The 10,313-nt window shown below is 46.8% G+C and overlaps 1 pseudogene; it reads right to left on the bottom strand.

Annotated features, from left to right (window-relative positions):
- Positions 1–1,010: 1,010 nt before the first annotated feature.
- Positions 1,011–2,869, bottom strand: LOC123039598 (pneumococcal serine-rich repeat protein-like; annotated as a pseudogene).
- Positions 2,870–10,313: the final 7,444 nt, after the last annotated feature.

Below are 10,313 nucleotides of genomic sequence, written 5' to 3'. Positions count from 1 at the left end.
TATACAAGTCTAAGGAGGATGGAGAGCATCAAGCTTACCAGGGGCAACGTGGTTGAGCAACAAGGCTAGGTGAAGCAGCAAAGAACAACATCCCATTCTTCCTGTACAATCCAACGGCCCTTTTCTTCAAGCACATCTACAAGAGAAGAGCAGACCAAATGTGAGCGCTGGGGATTTGAGAGAGAGAGAGAGAGAGAGAGAGAGAGAGAGAGAGAGAGAGACGGGGAAGAGAAGACAGACCTTGTCGAGCTCACTGAAGAGCTGCATCCCGGGCGAGCAGAAGCACGAGAGAGAGAGAGAGAGAGTGACTTGTTTTCCATTCACATTCCAATCAGCGGGATCCCCCAATCAGCAGTTCTTTCACGCGGTGAAAGGGGATAAAAATTTCATTCTTCTCAGCTGGGGGTACAACCTGGGGGGCCTTGTCGACGAGCTCGTGGACGTAGTTCTAGCCGAAGCAGCGGTGGCCGGCGTCGTACACGCCGTGGATGACGCCCACGGGCTTCGTCTTGTTCACCGCCACCACGCGCACCGACTCCGACGCGCGCCCCGCCGCGCCCTCCACCGCTGCCACGGACGCCATCGCCGGCGCCGCTGACCCGCCGCCCTCCTCCGTGGCCGCGAGGTCTGAGGGAGGGAGAGGGGAAGGAGAGGGCGGGGCGAGCGGGGGCATCCAAACGGGGCGGGGCGGCGAGGACTGGGGGAGGGAGAGGGAGAGGAGAGGGCGAGGCGATGCGGGCGGGGCGGCGGTGATGCGGGCGGGAGAGGGAGAGGAGAGGGCGGGGCGATGCGGGTGGGGCGGCGAGGACGAGGGAGGGGGCGCGAGTGCGGGCTAGGTCATCTCCACGCGGGCCGACGCCTTTTATACCCCACGACGCGAAATGACGAAAATGCCCCCGGCGGGGCAGTATAATTACGCGCGGTGGCACGGTCAAGGTGAAACTGTTCATTGAAACAGTAACTTCTTTTTATCCGACGGCCGCGGTCATTCCAGGGCTCGATCCGACGGCCTAGATCCAATCAAGCACGCGGATCCAACGGCCAGGAATCGAAACGGCTGAGGAGCCGGGAGGATGACCGGCATCCTTATTTCTCGATAAATCAACTAAAGCAATGGCAACAACCTCAACCTGCAGAGAAAAAGCTAGGCAGATCATTCTCTGTGCAATCTCAACTAAAGCAATGATGACAGTCACGGGCAGCAAAAATTAAGCAAAATACGCAAGGTAAACATGAAGATGTGACTACTGAATACTGGCCATAAAGAAATGGTTGAGGCATGTTTGAAACTAGTAAGAAAATTAACTCAAAGATTCAACTACCAAAGCTATTCTGTGTAGGATTTTTTTTTTTGTGTTGACACCATAACATATTGTAAAAACACAAAGGCAACTTCAATAACATTACCTCTGGAAGTTGAGGTGAAGCCTGCTGCTGAGTATTCTTCTCCCTCTGCTCCTGATGGCCAGAACCTCCGGTGGGTGCCTCTGCCTGGGCCTAATAACAAAAAAAGAATGAATTTTAGTGCCCCTGAGCATATTGCAAAAGCATAGACGAAATTTCAATGTTTAAGTGCTTCCACTTCATAAATATAAATCTACTAAAGCAATGGCGACAACCTCAACCTGCAGAGAAAAAGCTAGGCAGATCATTCTCTGCACAATCTCAACTAAAGCAATGATGACAGTCACGGGAAGCTAAAATTAAGCAAAATACGCAAGGTAAACATAAAGCTGTGACTACTGAATACTGACCATAAAGAAATGGTTGGGGCACCATAAGCAAGTCTGCTCTTTATCGACAATTTCTCAAGGGTACACAAATTAAGGGTACAGAAAATGAAACTACCAAGCACACTAATGGCGGCACTACGGAGTGTTTACAGAAATCAAATAGTGCACTCAGATCTGTATGATGTCTTAATGACAGGTTAGAGAAGGTGAGGTGAAGCCTGCTGGCTGCTGCTGATGGTAGAACTCACAGTGAGGTAGAACCTTCTTCCTGGGCCCAATAAGAATAAAAGGATGGGTTTTTTTATCTTGACAAAATGTCTTAATTTTCCATTCATATGCAGTATTGTCACAATACGGTGAAACAGTCCACACAAAATCTGACCACATTTTTCATTTCATATTTCCTAGATACTAAATCTGACATGAAAGAGGAATCAAATCCAAATGCCAACGTCCAACTTGAATGAGACTCGCATTACATAGCTGAACAGAGGTTGCTCACCTTGCCGCCGGTGCTGCTCCTGCTGTGCACCCAAGTCAAGAAGGCGTCGAGTAGTCCCCTCCACGGCATGGATGCCGCCTTCTCGCACAGGAACTTGATAAATCTCCTCAATGTTGTGTCCTGGGGCGGCGCAACCACCTCATCTCCATCGGAAGCGGACGCCTTGTTCTTGGCAGAGGCGGACGCCTTGGTCTTGTGCGGGACGGGCGCCTTGTTCTTGGCAGAGGCGGACGCCGTGTTCCTGGCCGGGGCGGGGGGCGTGTTCTTGGCAGAGGCGGACGCCGTCTTCTTGGCCGGGGCGGGGGAGGGTTCTTGGCATCGTCGGACGCAGAAGGGGGCACCCGGCGCCGTGTCCCTGGCGGCGGTGAGCGCGCCAGCTGCAGCGCGGACTCCCCCGCCTCCTTGGCCGCCGAACCTTTGCCCCGGCTCGGGGCCAACTTCTTGTTCGCCATTCTCGCCGACCAGGAAGGGTTCTTGGTCGCCGGGCTCCGCTCGGGCGTGGCGGGGAGAGCTTAGGAGAGCAGCGCGGCGGCGCGGCTGACCAGATTGTAGAGTATGCTGGAGTTAGGGTTCGGGTGAGGAGGTGCGAACTGGCTGACGGTGGATTTCTCGGTTTCCGGCGAGGTGGCTGGGGGTGGGGGCGGTGGTGGATTTCAGGCAAAGTGTGCGGGGGGTGACGGGGGAGAGGGAGGGACGGGAAGGGAGAAGAGGAAGCTGTTTTATGGGCTGGAGAATCTTGTCTCATGGGCCTGCGAGAAATATCCGATGACCGATGGGCATTCAGCCCAATAGCTGCCTCTGTTATCTTTACGAAGCCCATTTTCAACCTTTTCCATTTAGCTTCTTTTTTTTCTTTTGGCCATAGGTCAACCTATACAAAAGGTAAACGAGATTGCTAAATCTCAGTCGACTGAGACTTAACCAAGTCTCAGTCGATGCTATATTCATGGATCTTATGTTGAGATCCGTGCAAAATTTTCTTTTTAGTTTTTTTACATGTTATGTCACTTGACTTAGACTTGATTAAGTCTCAGTGGAGTGAGACCTAGCCATACCCAAAGGTAAAATATAGGTCCCTCTCTCCGTAGCCGTATGACTGTCGTCTAACATCCAAAATTAGCCACTTTGTTACTCCCTCAGTTTTTGAAATCAATCCACACTATACAGTAGCTCCACTTAAACAAATATATTGGGATGCCCCTAATCTTTCCGATATTTACAAAAAAAAGTTAGAATGGTGATTTATACCCTAATAATGCAGCAAAATTCTGAATATTACACCAAAATTCCTCACCCGTGTATAAAAAATATACTAATGCAACAAAACATTACAACATTATTAAAAAAACTAATGCTACAAAAAGTGGTAACACAATAGTATTTTGCTGCAGATTGTGTTGCAACAAGTCACCAAACAACAAAAATAAAATAAAACAATTACAACAAAAAATTATCTATTTGCGCGAAACAAAAAAGTCCAAGGAACACAGAACAACCGTCCAGAATCTTTACAAGATCGAAAAAAACATACGAAAAATGGGGACATAAACTTTCTGAGCATTTGCTACAAGATGGAAAACCTTACACCATAATGTGTGTACTTTCACAATTTTTTGCATGTGAATCCGCAGCATGTCGGGTTAACTTATACAACATCATATATGTTGGGAATTAGCACACAAATGCACTTGTGGTTAACTGATAACTGCAGCGGAAACAAGTAATCTCAGCACCTACTAACTCAAGGATCGTTGCTTAGCATGAAAGGAAACATATGCAGCAGCATATATGGAGGCAGAAAATGTTACTCAGCAGGCAAGACACTCCTCAGCCTAGTGTCTTGTGGTAGGAGTAAGTTTCTGGACAGCAGGAAGCATCAATAAAAAGACACCAGATTTTACGTGAAAACCCCCTCAACTTGAGGGGAAAAACCACGGGCCGAAGCCACCCAAATCCTCTTCCACTATTATCAAATGTGGGATACAACAAGTTCTTCTCTAGACAGCACTAGAGGATCTCATACATCAAGATTTCTGAATCTTAGATGAACACAACAAGATTTGGGGCTCAAAAACTAGGGATTAGAACAATCTCATCAAAGATGATGGAACCGAAGCTTGAAGGAGACAAGGTAGTGGATCTGGACCATCACAACCTTGGGGAAGAGCTCCCTTTACTTCTTCCTTCAATCTTCCTCTTCTTCCCTTGCTCTCTTGGTTTCTCTCTTCTTCTACCTTGGAGGATGAACTGATTTTCGTCACACTTGGTGGCGGCTGCTGGATGGAGGGTAAAGCATCCCCATCCATTCATGTGCAAAGTTTAAAATGACCCTAGGTCATGACCCTAATGGGTAGTGGGCTTCTGCACCTCTTTGGGCTACCTAAAAGGCCTCAAATGGTCATCTCCTCACAGCCCACATGAGGAGGATATCCCAACAATATACCACTAACCTGGAAAACTCCACCCATGGCGGCCCCAGACTCGCCAATTCGGTACCGTCGACCATAAACACGGCTCGTCGGAGGCCTGTCGGCACTAGATCCGACAACCTCTTTCAAGACAATACTTTGGCAAATGATTACTTTTTTAATATTTGATTTATATATTAGAGAATCACTATCATAACGTAGTACTTTGACCAGCGATTACTCTTTTAATATTTGATTTATGTGGTACAAAATCACTATCATAGCATAGTACTTTTAAATACGAATCTAGTGACCCAAATTTCATATCATATAACCTTGTATTTATGGAGTAATTATTGTTCAAATGCATGTCTTAATGAGACAAAATACACCTTACTTTTAGGAATGGAGGCGGTAGCAGACAATTTTAGGCCAGGTGGTGGCATGCAAATGATCACAAGCATCGGCGCCACATTTGAAAAGCTTGTACTAGTAGAGGGAAAGAACACATGTACATATATATAGGGGACCACTCACATGCACATCAGGGGGAAGATGCGAAGAAAAAAAATAACGCCGGCGCTCACCCGAGAAAGAGACCTACAATGCCCCCTCATAGGTCGACCTGTCATAAGCATATTGGCATAAGTCATTTTTTTAGAAGGAACACTAAATGTTGTTTGTCCTGCTATTTTGTTATTCTAAATGGAAAACTGGGGAAAGGGAAAAAATGGAAGCACGTATTGAAAGATCGAGGTATAATGACTAGAGGGGGTGAACTAGGAGTTTAGAAAAATTGCAGCGTAATTGACACATTGAAGTAGTTTTTCATCAAGTATATATATTGATATGTGCGGAAGAGTACAACTTGAAGAAATACATAGCGTTACAAGAGTGGAAAGATGGCATGGCCCGTTGAAGCAATCAGGATGGAACAAATACAAAGGGATACATATGCTTCAATGTTCACATAAGAACATGGAACATGAAGAGATCATTCTTCAAACATACATGAGGTCAGCTGGAAACCCACTTGAAGATGATTACTTCAAGTTATCCTGTCATAATCTATCGGTTACTTGATGCCAGTAGTGTTGATCTTGAGATCATGAGGATGGGCAGGCTTCAGGCATACTTGATGCCAGTAGTGTTAATCTATCACAGTTACTTTTGATGCCCGTCAACATGATTCCTCAAGATCGTCATAATGAGCATTTGACCTAGTAACTATTATACACTCTTTTCATAGTCATACAAAGGAACATCGTGTATAAAATGCAAAATGTGAACATGCTGATATAGTACAATTGAAATCATGCCCCAGGAGAAACATAACAGAGTGTTTGATCAAACAGTAAATTGGATCACAGTGATCACTAAAAAATAGAATACAACCATAGAGATATAGTATAGTCTCAGACATACGGAGGTCTAAGAATTCAGAACGAAGACACCTGATTTGTTTCCCGGAGTTCTTTGTTGGCACCAACCCTATATCTCCGTTTGGAGGGGTATGCACGCATGCACCCTAGTTCATCAACACTCGTGCTGACCCGGAAACATCACTCGGTTGCTTATGAGCATCAACCGCTTGTGAACCAATACTAATGTAGGGTAAAGACCCTATGTGGCCCAATCTTCATGAATTGAAGGTGGATTCGAGGAACAACACTAAGAACACGAGGGGAATCATAAAGGGAAACACACAAATCAATACACACAGATGCAAATAGAGATACACACACTAGTAGAAAATAGGGCTATCGTTTGGGCCTGGCCAGCCCATTAGTCCCGCTTCTTCATGAACCGGGACCCATGGGGGGTATTAGACCCGGTTCATGAGCCCAGGGGGCCGGCCGGGGCCTCGTGGGCATTGGTCCCGGTTCGTCTGGACCCATTTGTCCCGGTTCTAGGCACGAACCGGGACCAATGGACCTTGCTCCTGGCCCACAGCCATTGGTGCCGGTTCATGCCTTGAACCGGTGTAGAAGGTGGGGCTTTAGTCCCGCTTCATGCCACGAACCGAGACAAATAATTTGCCTATATATACCCATCGCCGTGGCAGAGCACTCCATAGTGCTCTGTTTTTTCAATCCAGCGAGGAGAGGGCATTTGGGTGCTCTAGTTCACCTCCTATGCACATGAGGTGTTCGATGAAATGCCCGAGCCACACTAGTTAAGCTTTCTCCTCTCAAAGCTCGACCTCGGAGCTCCATTTTTCCCGAGATTTGTCTAGATTTAGCGGTCCATCACGCTCCGTCCCCGTTTTCACCGCTGTTGATCGCCCGCGCCGATCTCGTCGCGGGCACCACCGTGGTGAGCCTCTTGTTCTTATCTTCTTTCTGATACTTGTCTGGTTTTCTTACTTTAGATAGATATTTGTCTGATTTTCTTACTTTTGACACACATAATTATATATAATGCACGCAGATGAACCGACAATGGATGTATGGTGACAAACACACCTCCGAGTACATTAAGGGCGTGCATAATTTTCTCGAAGTGGCTGAGGCAAACAAGCAGAATGGTTTTATATATGTGTTGTCCATGCACTAAATGTGGGAATACTAAGTCTTACTCTGACCAGAAAATCCTTCACACCCACCTGCTTTACAAGGGTTTCATGCCACACTATAATGTTTGGAAGAGGCACGGAGAAATAGGGGTTATGATGGAAGACGGTGAAGAAGAAGAGGACGATGACAACTATGTGCCCCCTGAATACGGTGATGCTGCAATGGGGGGAGCTGCTGAAGATCTAGAGGAACCAGACAATGTGCCCGATGATGTTGCAACGTGGGAAGCTGCTGAAGATCAAGAGGAACCAGACGATGTGCCCGATGATGATCTCCGCCGGGTCATTGTCGATGCAAGGACGCAATGCGAAAGTCAAAAGGAGAAGCTGAAGTTCAATCGCATGTTAGAGGATCACAAAAAAGGGTTGTACCCCAATTGCGAAGATGGAAACACAAAGCTGGGTACCGTACTGGAATTGCTGCAGTGGAAGGCGGATAATGCTGTGCCTGAGAAAGGATTTGAGAAGCTACTAAAAATATTGAAGAAGAAGCTTCCAAAGGATAATGAATTGCCTGATAGTACGTACGCAGCAAAGAGGGTCGTATGCCCTCTAGGATTGGAGGTGCAGAAGATACATGCATGCCCTAATGACTGCATCCTCTACCGCGGTGCGTACGAGGATTTGAACGCATGCCCGGTATGTGGTGCATTGCGGTATAAGATCAGACGAGATGACCCTGGTGATGCTGAGGGCGAGCCCCGCAGGAAGAGAGTTCCTGCGAAGGTGATGTGGTATGCTCCTATAATACCACGGTTGAAACGACTGTTCAGAAACAAATAGCATGCCAAGTTGATGCGATGGCACAGTGAGGACCGTAAGAAAGACGGGAAGTTGAGAGCACCCGCTGACGGGGCGCAGTGGAGAAAAATCAAGAGAGAGTACTGGGCTGAGTTTGCACGTGACCCAAGGAACCTATGGTTTGGTTTAAGCGTGGACGGCATTAATCCTTTTGGGGTGCAGAGCAGCAATCACAATACCTGGCCCATGACTCTATGTATGTATAACCTTCCTCCTTGGATGTGCATGCAGCGGAAGTTCATTATGATGCCAGTTCTCATCCAAGGCCCTAAGCAACCCGGCAAGAACATTGATGTGTACCTAAGGCCATTAGTTGAAGAACTTTTACAGCTGTGGAATGGAAACGGTGTACGTGCGTGGGATGAGCACAGACAGGAGGAATTTAACCTGCATGCGTTGCTGTTTGTAACCATCAACGATTGGCCCGCTCTCAGTAACCTTTCAGGATAGACAAACAAGGGATACCACGCATGCACGCACTGTTTAGCTGACACCGAAAGTATATACCTGGGAAGCTGTAGGAAGAATGTGTACCTGGGCCATCGTTGATTTCTTTCGACCAACCATCATTGTCAAAAGAAAGGCAAGCATTTCAAAGGCGAGGCAGATCACCGGAAGAAGCCCACCATGCGTACCGGTGATCACGTACTTGCTATGGTCAATGATTTACACGTAATCTTTGGAAAGGATCCTGGCGGACTAGCTGTTCCGCGTGACGCTGAGGGACACGCACCCATGTGGAAAAAGAAATCTATATTTTGGGACCTACCCTACTCGAAAGACCTAGAGGTCCGCTCTTCGATCGACGTGATGCACGTGACGAAGAACCTTTGCGTGAACCTGCTAGGCTTCCTGGGCGTGTATGGGAAGACAAAAGATACAGCTGAGACACGGGAGGACCTACAACGTTGGCACGAAAAAGACGACATGCCTCCAAAGCAGTATGAAGGTCCTGCTAGCTATGCTCTTACCAAAGAAGAGAAGGAAATCTTCTTTGAATGCCTGCTTAGTATGAAGGTCCCGACTGGCTTCTTGTCGAATATAAAGGGAATAATAAATATGGCAGAGAAAATGTTTCAGAACCTAAAGTCTCATGACTGCCATGTGATTATGACGCAACTGCTTCCGGTTGCATTGAGGGGGCTTCTACCGGAAAACGTACGATTAGCCATTGTGAAGCTATGTGCATTCCTCAATGCAATCTCTCAGAAGGTGATCAATCCAGAAATCATACCAAGGCTAAGGAGTGATGTGGAGCAATGTCTTGTCAGTTTTGAGCTGTTGTTCCCACCATCCTTCTTCAATATCATGACGCACGTCCTAGTTCATCTAGTTGACGAGATTGTCATTCTGGGCCCCGTATTTCTACACAATATGTACCCCTTTGAGAGGTTCATGGGAGTCCTACAGAAATATGTCTATAACCGTGCTAGGCTAGAAGGAAGCATCTCCATGGGCCATCAAACAGAGGATGTCATTGGGTTTTGTGTTGACTTCATTCCTAGCCTTAATAAGATAGGTCTCCCTAAATCGCGGTATGAGGGGAGACTGACTGGAAAAGGCACGCTTGGAGGGGAGACAATAATATGCAGGGACAGATATTCTTGGTCTCAAGCACACTACACAGTTCTACAGAACTCTACCTTGGTGACCCCTTATGTTGATGAACACAAGAACAGTCTGTGCTCCAAACACCCAGAGCAGTGCGACGACTGGATTACATGTGAACACATCAGGACTTTCAGCAGTTGGTTAGAAACACGTCTCAGAGGTGAAAACACTGTTTGTGATGAGCTGTACTCGTTATCTAGGGGACCATCTTCGACTGTAATGATTTGAAAAGGATACAAGATAAATGGGAATACATTTTACACGATCGCCCAAGATCAAAAGAGTACCAACCAAAATAGCGGTGTCCGCTTTGATGCAGCAACTATTATGGTTACATAGTGGACATATGGGAACTTGACTACAGAGTAGATTTTAAGGTCCCTTTGTTTAAATGCAAATGGGTCAATCTGTCATGAGGCAGGGTACAGGTAGACCCACAGTACGGAATGACAACAGTGGATCTAAACAATCTTGGGTACACTGACGAACCGTTTGTCCTAGTCAATGATGTGGCACAGGTTATCTATGTGAAGGACATGTCTACCAAACCGAGAAAAAAGAAAAAAAATAAGGAAGTGAATACATCATACGATGAGCCAAAGCGCCACATAGTTCTTTCAGGAAAAAGGGACATCGTGGGAGTGGAGGGCAAGACAGACATGTCCGAAGATTATGAAAAGTTC

The sequence above is a fragment of the Triticum aestivum genome, chromosome 2B (assembly GCF_018294505.1).
Source record: "Triticum aestivum cultivar Chinese Spring chromosome 2B, IWGSC CS RefSeq v2.1, whole genome shotgun sequence".
Taxonomy (NCBI): domain Eukaryota; kingdom Viridiplantae; phylum Streptophyta; class Magnoliopsida; order Poales; family Poaceae; genus Triticum; species Triticum aestivum.
Note: the sequence above shows the minus strand (reverse complement) of the source record. Positions and strands in the feature narration are given on the sequence as shown.